Here is a 14,968-nt window from a genome sequence, read left to right as displayed (position 1 = left end):
AGCAAAAAAAAAAAGAACCAAAACACTTCTGTATCACCAACTTTGTATTTTCCGAGTCTTCCTATTCTAAATATACAGCGTACATTTGTGTAGCACTATATAGACCATAGCACAGTGGTCCCCAACCTTTTCGTCTGGCGGGCACCAGATGAAGGACCGTGGTGGCAGTTGAGCATCCGCTGAAATGTCAACCAATTTCTGTGGCATTTCGGCGGTGACACCTCTCGATGATGTCGCTTGTCAGCGGCAAGCGGCATCATCGATAGGCGTCGCCGCTGAAATGCCACAGAAATTCGGCGGCATTTTGGCAGTTGCTCGACCGCTGGCCAGGACGCTGGGGACCCCACCATAGCACTAGATAAAGGGCCATATTTTCAGAGATGTGTATGTTTATAAAAACCTATATTTGTTCATGTTAACAGACACATGCATGAAATTGTCCCCTTTTGCATGTTCATAGAGTTTGTTTCAGGCCCGTGGGTTTTTGTACATTAACGTTTGGACTGTCCTCTCAAGCAGTTTGGTGTACAGAATTGTTTGGCATAATGCACAGTAGATATAGGGTTCCTGAAAGTCCGATACAATACCACAAATAATAGCTCCAGGACTTGATCCACTGACCTGTTTAATCCTGGCTGTACCAAAAGTCTCTCTTAAATAGGCCTAATTATTTACGCACACCTTTGTAATCTCTGGTAACTTTTGGCCTGGTATCAGAAAGCATCTTTTTCTTTCCCCCATCACATTTCAAAGGCCAACCAAAGACATGATATGATAAACTGAGAGGTGTATCTTTAATTTTTATCTCAAGGATCTTGCCCTGGGTATTACATATGTTTTTTTTATAGCCATAAATATTGGTCTCGCTAAAATTTAGATAATCTGTGTATAAAAAGAAGTAGATGCATAAAAATGGATATTTTGGGCAAAGCATTGTTTTCCTTTGCTTACAGTATAAAACTGGGGTAACTACAGAAGTAAATGGAATGACTAACAGTTTTCAATGCTGTAAAAGAGAGGAATTTGGTCCTTTAGTTTGAAGTAAAAAAGCTTTCATACCTCTAATGCTGTTCTAAATGACATATAAAAACTCAAATTATCTCATATGACCACCTTTTGTTGTTAAACTTAACAAGCTAGCTTCTGGACTTTTGTATTTTTAGGAAACCATGAATTTGATTTTGGTGTTGATGTTCTGGAAGATTATATACAACAAATCAAATTTCCATGGTTCCTCAGCAATGTATATGACAGATTTACCTCTAAACCACTAGGCCATGACTCAGTAAAAAAAGTAGTTATATGGAATAATATGAAAATTGGTTTAATGGGATTAGTAGAAGAAGACTGGCTGGATACTTCACCTACAATTAACAAATCAAACCTAAACTACATAGATTATGTCAAAGCAGGTAATAAAATATCTGCAGAACTTAAAGTAGAAGGAGCAGGACTTATAATTGCTATGACATACATGAAATGGATTAATGACATCAGACTTGCCCGGAACACCCAAGGAATAGACCTGGTTCCGGGGGGCTATGACCATGATTATGAAATCAAAAAGGTGAATGGAACTTGGAATGCCAAAAGTGAGTCTGATTTCAGGAATTTCTCAGAAATAAATATAAGAAAGTTTGGTGCATCATTTCAGTATACATTTCAGAGGACTGACATTTTGAGGAACCTAGAAGAAGATTCTTTTATAAAATCAGTGGTGGATGATTATACACAAAACCTGCAGGTAGGCACAACTTCCTTAAATATTTTGTTCTAGGAAAAGAAGATAATAATTATTGTTTTAAGTGATCAGACTGATAACAGTGGGCCAAATTCTGATCTCAATTATGACATAAATCTGGATTAACGCCACTCTATTCTATTCAACGATATTTACATTGAAGTCAGTGAAATTACTCTGCTTGTACAAATACAAATTAAATTGATTTTGCAAACAGATATAAAAGAACTCGTTTCATTTCAAGCCTACCAAATTTGACAAGCCCATTAAGGTGAAACTAAGGGCAAAATTCCTTCCTGATGTAACTCCACTGACGTCAATGGAATTATACCGAGAAAAAATTTGGCCCATTACATTTTAATGGCTTCAGCTTATTTTTTTCAATGGAAAGTTAAACTTTAAAGTAGTGAATCCATGAGTGAATTGCTATTAAAAGACACCACCTTGTCAAACTTAGTTTTGAGATCAAGTATAAGGACAGAAGCCTCAGAACAACAGACAATTTTATCCATTTTCCATCTACAGTAAATCTAGTCCCTACAATATATAATAAACCCCTCATGGCAAAAAAGAACACCATTAAAGTCCCTCTGTCAGTGAATCTGAAGAATTGCAGTGCCTATATATGTGTGAATTAAAGAAGTAGTGATAGAATCCTTCATTTCAATGGAAAGTCACTGGCCTTAATTAAGAATTTCCCTTCTTTTATTATCATAGCTATTGTCTATTATTTGTATTACTGTTGCACCCGGGAACCTAGAGCTTTATATTTAAGTACATTTCATTTATGACTGTTGACATTTCCACTGAGGATAAAATATTTCTGACAAAATGTTAAAATGCTAAAAAAGCTAGTTCCTCTGACATGCAATATTGATACCATTCATAGTCCATGGCAGCTTCCGGCACAGCTGTCTTTAGTCTGTGTAGGAGGGTGCATCTATGAACTACTGTATTCTACCTTCCTAAAGGGACTGAAGCTCACAAGGACATTTTAATTGGATAGTCTGTATCCACAAGGGCACTAAAAACTTTGAAACTGTTAAACTCAGCTTGACTCTAAAATTGATTGTAATCCCAGGATGACTAAATCTATCTTTAGAGTCTCTATGCTAGGAAAAGTATCCATTTCTGACAATGAGCGTCAACCAGTACTCTTAGACTTGTGCTGCATACAGCTAGCTGAAAAAGCGGCCAAGAACAAACTGTTTTTCAGAAAGTCGTTTAAAAATGGTGATTAAAACCTCAGAACAGGTTTCTTGATCTCTGCTGTTGTTTGCTGATTACTATTATCTGCACTCTGTCTGTGTACAGTATAACAGCAAGAAATGACAGAATGGGATTTCCCCTACCTAGTCAAACTCAAGAGAACTGTATTTTTGTAGGTCTGTATGGAATGTTAAGTTCTCATCAGTGTAGGTATATAATAGAAGCCGGGTGGATTTGGAATTGTTGCTATTTGTCCATTGCCAGAATAAATCACCTTCTGTGCATCTATTCAGATTCACAGGGGATTGAGATGAGACTATATTTTTCCATGACTTGGCTTTCTTTTTTTTTTTTCTGCTCAAAATTTTAAACATTTTTACAGTGTACTCCTTTAGTTTTCAGGACATAGTTTCAAATAAATAAAGTCTGCTATAAACCCTTCTCTTTTTTAGCCTCTTTTAGAGGAAGTTCTTTGTCCCATTGACACAGAGTTAGACGGTCGTGTTTCTACTGTAAGAAGATCAGAGAGCAACCTGGGAAACCTGATAACTAATGCAATGTTAGAAGCTACTCATGCTGATGTAGCATTACTCAATTCAGGTTGTCCTTTTAAAAAACATTTATTGTAATCCAGAATGTTTGGAATGTTTTAACATTAATTTACTTGTTAAAGAGAGTAGCAATGTTTGGAATATTATTTAATTACTTAATTAGGAGGGGTCCCAGCCACTCATCTGAGTCAGAGTACATCAAGAAGTCAAGGGATTTGTAAAGGTCAAATGAGTTATCTTTCACTGATCAAAGCCCCTGAAGAAATCAGGAACTAGAGAATTTTTAGTGGAAAACAAATTAAGGTAAATTTGATTGGTTCATAGACAATGTGACAATTGTAACATGTGTCCAGAATATTAGGATGCCATAAGGAAACAAGTAAACTGACTGGCTGATTTTGGTAAAGTTTTGGAGTACATGATAAGTTTATATGCTATACCAAAACAAATGCAAATGTATCAGCATGTCATCCATTACCACCTTGCATTGCATTACCATCATTACATTGAAAACTGTACCCTTTTCTACCCTCCATCTTTATCTCTTAAAGCATATGCTCTCCAAGGTAGGAACCATGCCTATTGTGTTTGTACTGTTGCTGGAAACAAACCAATGATAGTAACAGTTATAGTACAACAGTATTGCAATGAGACTAAACATCTAAGGTGAAATCTTGGCCCCATTTTGTAATTCTTCCCCCCTTCCTTCCCAAATAATAAAAAATATTAAGAATAATAGTGCATTTTAAAAACCCTTTCATTTCCACATGTAAACACTTCACACTGGTACAAAGAACAATTTGCTTCCCTTTATTACCTATTCCAAAATCTGTTTAAAAAATACCTTCCACAAATCTTCATGCACAAAGTTAGTTTGGTTGGATTAAAATCCCTCTTACTCTGCTACTCTTTTCCTAAGTAAGCAATTATTCTTTTATAAATAGTTTCCCTTTAAAACAAGAAATTTTGTTTGGTGTATGGTTTTATTTTGAAATTGGACATATTATTTGTTGTTACAAGCATGGTTTTTCAGTTTAAAAATGAAGACTGATCCTCCAGACACATGTTGCGCATTCTTGTGCAGAATTTACATATGCAAGTAGTCTCATATGTGTAAGTATTTGCACAATCAGGGTCGAAAAATATGCCTACTTCTATTCTGATTTTTGTCATCTTCTTGGTTTTTTTTTTTAAGAGAATGTTGCCAGCATAGTAGTTCTTCAGTGTAGAATTGGGCTTTTGATTGGTTCTTGCTGAATGTTTGTTTTAAAGGGAAAATGTTGAATGTACCTTTTTTTTTAATTCCAAAAGGGAGTTGTTGCTTGCATGTCTTAAAACTGAAAACATGATGGTGCTATCTGGAGTCTTTTTGTTGGTTTTGTTTTTTGTTTTAAGAAGGAAATGATTTGTCATGGTTTTTCATTTTTAAAATGGCAAGATTTTTTGTCAGAAAGGTTTTTGTTAATTTAAAATTGAAATTATTGTTCCAGGAAAACTCACCTTTTTGGCAGAGAATTAAAATTAAAACTTTCAGGCCAAAAAGCTTTGGAAAGTTAAAAATATGTATAAACAGGGAATTTTCGTGGAAACTGTTCAGTAAGCTTAACTATAGTCGGTGCTATCCAGCATCCACTCTAATATAGCTGCAAACCACTTTGTGTTTACCTGAGAAATAAGTCTACAATCTGTAAAGATTTCCACATATGCTTAATTTTATGCAGTGTGAACAGTCCCATTGAAGTCTCTAAAATTAGCATACTTTCTTATTTTTTTTAAATCAAAAGGACTATTTACAGCACATAAAGTTAGACATGTATTTAAATCTTTGCAGTACCAGGGCCCATGACATCATTTAAATAATCATTAACAACAATATGAATCTGTTCTCATCAAGAAAACCAACCTTAAAACTTGTATCATTTGTATTAGATAATCAGGTTGTTTTCTTATGGTAGAAAATGGACCATTTTCTTTTATGATGATTGTAGGTACCCTTCGTTCAAACCATATACATCGTGCAGGAGATTTTACTATGCATGATCTTTTAACTATCCTTCCCATTGTGGACCCACTTCTAGTAGTCAGAATTAAAGGAGAACAACTGTTGGAAGCTCTCAAAAATGGAGTCTACAGATATCCAGCTCTTGATGGAAGGTATATAGAATATTTATCCAATCCCTTTTTATATGAAAATGCCAATTGTTCTGAACATTTGTGGAAATTCTCCACACTGTCCCTATGAGTAGCCACTTTAATGCTAACATTCAAATGCTCCAGGTAATGATAATGATGAATTCACTAGCCTATGTGATAACTGTATTTAGCATATTAATACACCACTCTAAGCAAGACAAGTGTCTAATATAAGTACAAACATAAAACCTATTGATACAGGTAAATCTTTGTCACACACAATGTATGAAAACCTATACAAAATAAATGTGGTTCTTATTTGGAGCTTACTTTTTATAGTGAAAATAACAAAATGAGGAAACCTGTATATGGCTGGCTAGTAGGTATAAAATTCTGGAACTAATTTGATCCACAGATAGATTGATTAATTGAATGTTAAGGTTATATGAATTAATTGGGTCAGTGTGACAGGTTGGGATTTAGCAACTGGTCCAAAAGTTCAGTTTGGCTCTTAAAAATGAAACCTGGAAACTATTGTGACAATGGTGCAAGAATTGGAGAATTCAGACCTTTCACTCTGTAATCCGGTAGCCAAGATGTTTAACCCTGGGACCAATGGCAACTGGTAAGAAGAGTCTTTTCAGTGTGGTATTTCATAGAGTAATCAGTGAAAGTACTGTCTTTGGAAACATAGTATTACAAACATACTTCAAATACTGAATTCATTATTGTGAGTTTATATAGCAGTTTACTGAAGTGTAGTTGTTCAGAATTCTGGAAGGGTCAGTACTTTGGTTGGTTCTTTCTTCAAACCAATATATATAATTTTTTTTTTAACTACCAGGTTTCCTTAAGTAGCAGGAATGGAATTTGGATTTGATCCAAATGCAGAACCAGGGCGCCGAATTATAAGAGACTCTGTAAAGATTCAAGGACAATATCTCAAGAAAAACAAAGTCTATCAACTTGCCATTTAGGAGTACTTAGCTAATGTAAGCGCTAATGTGTTTAAATATTTTGAATGATTGTCATGCTTCAAGAATGTTGTTTTTATGAAATACTGACTTATGTTGATGGCTTAATTATGACAGTGTAGGGAATTGCAATTTGACTCCATTGTAGATGTTCTTTCCCTCCATCCCCAGAGTTTCTATCTGTCTTTATTTTTTATACAAATTTCTATAATTCGCCACCCCTTTTAATTCCTTGCAAAATATTAGACCTGATTTCTGAGTGTGCTTTAACTTTCAGACCACACACTAAAATTCTGCTGGTGAATTTTGCACATGCAAATATTGTTTCTGCATATTTAAATCAAGTGGTAGGTCACTCAGTAGACCCAATTACTGTACTTACCTGCAAAATGTATGTGTGTTCAATCTGGAAGTTGTTTGAAAGTCTGTCTCCTAACATTCAATCTTACTCTGTTACTGAATACAATATTTTTAATCAAATCAACCATAGCTATTATTCTATCAAATTTGTATACTTATTTATAATGGTTTAGAAATTGACAATTTAGTGCTCATATTTTAAAGATATTCTTCATTAAATATAATTATTACTTTTCAGGGAAAGGATGGCTATGTAATGTTTCAGAATTGTCCTAGGATGTATGATACAGAAACTGCATAGATACTTTCCACAGTTGTTGTTAATCACTTTGAATCTATCAAGATTGTGCATGGCATCAAAAAGTGCATCTCCGGTCACCGAATGAGTTTAATTACCAAGTCCAAATCAGCATCACTGACAGGTAATTTAAAATATATAATTTGAGGCACAATGGGCTACAATCCTTACTGTGGACTTCGGGAACCATTGCAATTACAACTAATTAAGTGTATTTGTTCCTAACTTTCTAAATTTCTTGTGCAGCAGTTAGTGATTTACCAAAGAATAATCTCTTTATCCGTGAAAGGTAACAATCAGGGCATATGGTCCATTGTGTGGGAATGGGCCTGACCACTTTCTCCCAGAAGGTTGTCTTCTGCAGAGGGAGGGGTGGCAGGCTGCACAGGGAAGTTGAAGGAGGGAGATTTTTGAAGGGATGGAAGGATGGAGGAGGAACATAACTGACATCAAAAGCTTAAACTCCTAAATTAGCATGAAATTCTGGTCTCCTTTGTCAGTCTTCAGTAAGAGGACTTAAGATGAAGGAACAACCTAAACAAGCTAATGGACCTGTGTTTAGCCACAGGGATTTGTACTCCTAATTTACCTAGGTAGTTTTGAACATCCCACCCAGCATTTTGTTCTTTAAAGTTCTTTACCACGATCCCCAATTTTTTAGTGTCAGTCTCTTCCAAATGAATATTAGGCAAAAGCTGCCTTCTTTAAGAATATTAATTACTTGTCTGAAGGAGTATCAGTCAGTATCAGAGGGGTAGTCGTGTTAGTCTGGATCTGTAAAAGCAGCAAAGAATCCTGTGGCACCTTATAGACTAACAGACGTTTTGGAGCATGAGCTTTCGTGGGTGAATACCCACTTCATCCGAACAGGACTCTTTGCCGCTTTGTCTGAAGGAGACGGTATTGATTTTGTAAGGTGACTAGATGTTAAGGGGAAAATATCAGGACTGCCGCGGGGGGGCTTTTTTTTTTCTTCATACTCACCCATCTGGAGTTTGGCAGCAATTCAGCGGTGAGCCCTTCAGTCGCGGACGGTCTTTGGCGGTATTTCAGCGGCAGGTAATAAGCCTTGCTGCCAAAGACAGAAGCACTTGCCTCTGAAATATCTCCGAAGACTATCCGTGACTGAAGGAGTCTCCGCCGAATTGCTGCTGAAGACCAGGAAACAAAATATTGGGACAAATGGCATCCCGACCGTACTCTGGTTGGGATGCAGGATAAATTCCTTAAAATCGGGACAGTCCCGATTTTATTGGGCCATCTGGTCACCTTATGTATTTGAGATGTCCTCAGTTGATTCCACTCCAACTTATAGACCTTATCTGCCAGACACTTGTGCATCTATTCAGCAACTTCAATAGGATGAAATATTAAATTTTTCTTACCTCCATAACAGTAAAAAGACATAAAGTTGAAGTATAGAAGAGAAACCTAAAAGGTATAATTTCCTTCTGGCAATTTCACCCAGTCAGTAAAATCCTGTCAGTAATCCAGGGAGCTCTGCATTAAAATATATTTTTCCTTTAGCCAGGGACATGCAGACTTCAGAAAGAATGGCATTATCTATAGTACATTTCATCCTTGCACAGAAAAAGTCTCTATCCATAACTGAATAAGTTAAGGAATCCTCCAACAATCACTATCTTAAGTCTTTTTCAGTTTTCCTATTTCCAAGAAACCAGAATCTGCCTTATTTACGCATCATAATTCACCTCATAATATTTCAGAGCAGATTTTCATTCAGAACCATCAGCGTTCCATAGACAGGAAATTCAGAGCATTTTTTGTGAAGCAGGATATGCTTTAGATAGATCTCCTTGCAGCAGGTACAATGTCAAGTATGCTTTAATCCTTCCAGGAGAAGGTCTTGATATTCTGTGGTTAAGCAGTCTGCTATGTGTTTATTTGTCCAGTCCATCTAATCCTGAGAACTTTGTGGAATGTGAAGATAACTGGACTTTAAAATATCCACATAGCTCTAAATTGGACAGGACAGACTGTCATATGTGCCTGTGAGTTATATGCTAAAAAATATAAACAATTTTCTAAAAAGTCGAACTCAAAACTCTATGCATCATTAGCCCTATTTGTAAGGCTGTGAAACTAATTTCTAACCTCAGATCTCACAAAGCATCTGTAAACTCCATAATGGGAATATAGTCTCTGGATTTGACCTGGCTTCTTCTGTATTACCTAAGTACTGTATATTCTATTCAGGAACACAAGCTAAAAAACTACCGTTAGCAATCAACAATTTCGCTATCAAGATAACACTACTTTGAACAGAAACCTGCATTTTGACAAAAGCATTTGTTAATGTCTCCTCTTGGATGCTCAGTTACCATTTCAAATTCACCTTCCAAAACTTGACCTCTTATCTTTTCTTCTAATCCCTTTCCTCCCCTTCCCTCTCTCTTCTCCATTGCCTATCTTTCCTTGTCTCCTGGACTGAGAGGGCCTACCTTTTCCTTTGCACCATTTTGATGGCACAAAGGGGAGAAAAGCTGGCCTTATCTCCCTGTTGGGACTACCTCCTGCATGGGGTCATCTCTGTGGGCATCAAGGTGGCATAGCTGGCTCCCTAATCTCCTTTCCCTACAATAGCTGCATTGGGTGCAGAGAAGAGGCATGACTTCAGCATGCTGTACTCAGGCTATCCAAAACTAGGAGGTATTGTCAGCTGATGCGTGTAGAGCAGACCCTACATTGCTCTACTTGAGTCCAGGACAGAGAATCAGGAATCCATAACCTGATAGGCTCCCTTCTGCTGTAGCAAGCAGAATCTCAGTGCATCAGAAAATCTGGCCATTTTTCTTTTTCTTTTTTCTTCCCACATATCCAGTCTCTCATTAAACCACATTTCTGTTTAATATTGTCAAAATCCACTCTCTTTACTGAATCCATGGCTAAATGCAGGTCCATTAGCTGGTCAGCTGCTTACCTTGTGTGGCCTTGCAGCCGATCAACTCTCTTTTGTGTCCAAAATGCAGTGCTGAAGTCATCTTCCTCACCTTCACCTCAAACCATGTTATTTGCCCTCTTTGAATTCTATGTTGGCTTCCTGTATCCAGGAGCGGCGCCAAGGTTTTTGGTGCCATAGGCAGAGGTCCTTCTGTGCTCCCGATTGGCGGCAATTCTGTGGCCGGGGGCGGGGGGGCTTCCGTGCTCCTGGTCTTTGGGGCTGTCATAAACAGATAAGTAAGAGTTAATAGAACAGAAGTACTTCATCACTCTTTTGCCTGTAAAGGGTTAACAAGATCAGTGAGCCAGGCTGTCACCTGACCAGAGGACCAATCAGGGGACAGGATACTTTCAAATCTTGAGGGAGGGAAGTTTTTGTGTGTGCTGTTAGTGTTTGGTTGTTGTTCACTCTGGGGGCTCAGAGGGATCAGATGTGCAACCAGGTTTCTCTCCAATCTCTCTAATACAGGCTCTTATAAGTTTAAAATAGTGAGTACTGGATAGATAAGGCGAGCTAAGCTTATGTTTGTTTTCTTTATTTGCAAATGTGTATTTGGCTGGAAGGAGTTCAAATTTGTATTTTGCTGAAAAGGATTTTAATTTGTACTTGTATACTTAGGCTGGGAGGGTATTCCCAGTGTCTATAGCTGAAAGACCCTGTAGCATATTCCATCTTAAATGTACAAAGATAATTTTTACTGTTTTTCTTTCTTTAATTAAAAGCTTTTCTTGTTTAAGAACCTGATTGTTTTTTTATTCTGGTGAGACCCCAGGGGACTGGGTCTGGATCCACCAGGGAATTGGTGGGGAGAAAGGAGGGAAGGGGGAGAGAAAGGTTAATTTTCTCTCTGTGTTAGGATTACTTTCTCTCTCAGGGAGAGTCTGGGAGGGGGAGAGAGAAAGAGGGGAGAAGGTGCATTTTCCTCTCTGTTTAAGATTCAAGGAGTTTGAATCACAGTGATCTTCCAGGGTACCCAGGGAGGGGAAGCCTGGGAGAGGCAATGGTAAGGGAAAGGGTTTACTTTCCTTGTGTTAAGATCCAGAGGGACTGGGTCTTGGGGGTCCCCGGGCAAGGTTTTGGGGGGACCAGAGTGTACCAGGCACTGGAATTCCTGGTTGGTGGCAGCGCTACAAGTACTAAGCTGGTAATTGAGCTTAGAGGAATTCATGCTGGTACCCCATCTTTTGGATGCTAAGGTTCAGAGTGGGGAATTATACCATGACAGGGGCACTTCAGCGGCGGGTCCTGGAGCGAGTGAAGGACCCGCCGCAGAATTGCCGCTGAAGACATGGAGTGTGGAAGGACCTGCCGCCGCCGTATTGCCGCCGCGGGCAGCAAAAGGCCACCCTCCCAAATCCTGGTGCAGGCGGTCGCCTAAATGGAAGCACCGGCCCTGCCTTTATCTTATCACATCACATTCAAGCTCTTCTTCCTTATATACAGGCCGTACACCTATCCTTTTTCTCTCTACTCTTTCTAATCCTGCTACTGTACTGATTCCCTTTTCACACCTTTAGCTTTGTCGTCTATCAGGATGGTAGTGTGTGATGTCCCTTTTGCACGACATATGCTAGCCTTAAGTTGAGTGATGGATACATTCAAAACATCTAAAATAGCTGAATAGTTCCAACATTCAATCTCCACGAGTCTAGGTAAGATTTGAACTAGGAAACTAAAAGTGAAAGGCAGTAGGTCATCCCATTATTAATCCCTTGAACAGGCATTAACCTCAGATTCATATATTTTAAACCTAGAGAGCTATAATGGCAGATTGGCCCACATGCTGCAGAAATTATTTCCTGGATTCTGACATATTTTCAGCCAGTAAGAGAATGGTGCTTACCTTATTTGTTAATGTCTGAGCTAACACTATGAAAATCTAGCTCTCTGGGTCTGCAAAGGGACTACTCATGATGAGCTTTGTGGAGCATCAATTTATGAAGGTCCAATCAGAAAATTCCAGTTACTCATAAATAAGGCAGGTTTTTAGTATGTTAATTATTTTAATAGCTTATTCACAGTATAGTCAGATGCACATTTAGGTTGTTTACATGAAGTTAATTTAGGTTAATTAGCACTCACGTTTCATACATTTCCCACAAGCCTTTCAAACAAGAACAGCTAAAAGCACATCAGTAGCAGTGCCTGGCATAGAAGGAAGAATCTGTCACATTTCCAAGGAAATGAAGGAACACTTGCGACAACTAAGAACGGCGAGGAAAGAAGGGCTAAACACGTCCCCCACTTCACAAAGACTCTGAGAATTCTGACTCTGACTGACTAAAGTGATAGATAATGTCACCAGGGATATAGTATCTGAAACCATATAATCTGATACTTCATTTGTTATATGTGTTCTGCATATTTATTAGAATTATTTAGCTTTTCCTTCCCATTGTATTTAAAATGTTCCCTTGGTTTGAGTGTTGTTCATTTGAAACAATTTAAAATAGTTCCTGCATTCATCAAATCTCTCTCTAAGAAAAATGTAATACAACCATTTTCTTGTATTTAAAATAATATACAACTAATGTTTGTTCATTTTGGAAATAACTTCTGGTTGCCTTTGTTAAACTGATGTTTTTCATATTGTTGCCATTTTACATATATCTCTACTTGTAATTATAATGTCTACTACCCGTAAGTACTAGCTTATAGCGAAGCTATATAATATTTACAGTATTAAATCTGAAAGTTATTTTTTCTACTGACATAAGTCTAACTAATGCATTCATTACACCGCATCAGAGTAAAACTCAGATTATAGTAATGGTCAAAGGATGATGCTGGACTGTGCTTGGCTGACTACTGCATGGCCGCTGAAATGTCACAAAATGGGAAAGTGTCATGTCAAATATTCATTGTTCCCTGTACAATCACCACTTAAAACCAATAAAGAAGAACCTGTGTACCCTCCTTAACGTACTGACGTTTATAACTTGTCTGATGTTTTACTGTGATTATCCATGCTGCCTGTAAAGCCTGTGAAACCAATAAAAACTTATACAAAGGGGTGATGAACATATTGACATGCTTCTCTAATGCATTAATTGTTTTTAATTATAAAAAGAGACTTTTTTATTCAGATGCATTTAACGACGTTTCCCTTTTAGCAGGTTCTGAGACATCTGTCATACATGCTCAATGTAGATCATATTCTCTTAGAAATCAAGGGGGAACTTTTCAAAGGCACAAATTGAAGTTAAGGCCTAGCTCTCAATAACTTTCATGGACAATTACGTGTCTAACTACCATTTGTGCCTCTGTCTCTCCCCAAGATAATGGGTCACAGCCTGAACTAATGATGTCAATCAGCTATGGTGATTTACACCAGCTGAGGATCATACAACATTGATGAGATATAACTTTTACTTGAATGTTGCAATTTTACCCTTTTCTTAATGTCAAATGTAGTCATCCAAAACCAATGCCATAGTCTCAACCCACTTCTGCCTTCCATCTGTGGCCATTCCCACAGAGCCAAAGGAACAGAAAGTTAGCTTAAAAAAGCCAGTCATGATTTCCCTAAACAAGGGGTATCCTTGGCTGGTATAAAGCCAGCAAAAGGTGGAACTGACCATTGCTAGCCCCAAGATGGCAAGAATTCAGCTCTTCCAGACCCACTTCTGTGGTGCACTGAGCACTGCTCCAGTGCATCTAATGATCTGGCCTTCTATTTTGGCAACTCATAAAGCTCATATGAATTTCAGGAGTAGTGTGTTCAAACTGCCGAGGGGGTGAGTGACCCCTCCAGCTCTGCTCCAGGCCCTGCCCCCACTCCACCCCTTCCCCCAAGGCCCCACCCCTGCCCTGCCTCTTCCCACCCCTGCCCCATCCCCTGCCCCAACTCTTCCAGCCCAGTTCTGCCCCCTCCCCCTGACCGCACCGTCCTACCTCCCCACCACCCCGGGCCTCCCTGAATGCCGCAATACAGTTCACAGTGGGTGGGAGGCACAGGGAGGGAGCGGGGAGGCACTGATCATTGGGCTGCCAGTGGGTGGGGGCTGCCGGTATTTTTTCCCCATGGGTGCTTCAGCCCCGAAGCACTCACGGAGTTGGTGCCTATGCACTTTAGGGTTAGGCAGCAGCTGAGCAGGAGTTTTGTGAATGTCAGTGGAGTCTAAATATTGGCCTTAGGTGGGGCGCCCCCAGAAATTCTTCACATGGTAGGCAGCATGCACAGCCCTTCTGGCTGTTGCAGGTCGAAGCTTCATTTCCAGCAAAACTCCTGCTTGGAGCAAGGAAACAAAGCAGAGTCCCCCACCAAGAATGGAGCAGTTCCAAGCATGGCAGCTGCCAAGCCCAGTGCAGGGGGAGCTGGCGAGAGTCTAGGTGTCATCACCAAAACCTGTGGCATCATACCTACTGCAGCCACTGGCCCCAGCTCCTCACTCACTATGCTATGCTTAGCCTTCACCTTCCAGCCCAGCCCACCCAGGTGCAGCGTTACTCTTCATCTCTGTGCTGCCCTGCAGCTACTGAGCATGCCAAGGGGGCCGCTGAGCATGGCGAGAAACAGCTGAACTGCTGCCCTCCCTAGCTCTGCCCCTGCCAGTTGTACGCACCACATGTAACCTATGTACAGCTGCAGGCCCCATTGGACCAAGAGTGGCAGTCAGGTGCCTAAGTCCCGTTGTGAATCTACCCCAAGGCTCAGATTCCACAAAGCACATTAAACACACCCGCCCATTCTGTTGCAGTCAAGGAGTGTAAGCACGTGCCTTGATTTCCTAAACTTTA

Source organism: Gopherus flavomarginatus, chromosome 3 (genome assembly GCF_025201925.1).
Source record: "Gopherus flavomarginatus isolate rGopFla2 chromosome 3, rGopFla2.mat.asm, whole genome shotgun sequence".
NCBI classification, from domain to species: domain Eukaryota; kingdom Metazoa; phylum Chordata; order Testudines; family Testudinidae; genus Gopherus; species Gopherus flavomarginatus.
This window is presented reverse-complemented; position numbering follows the sequence as displayed.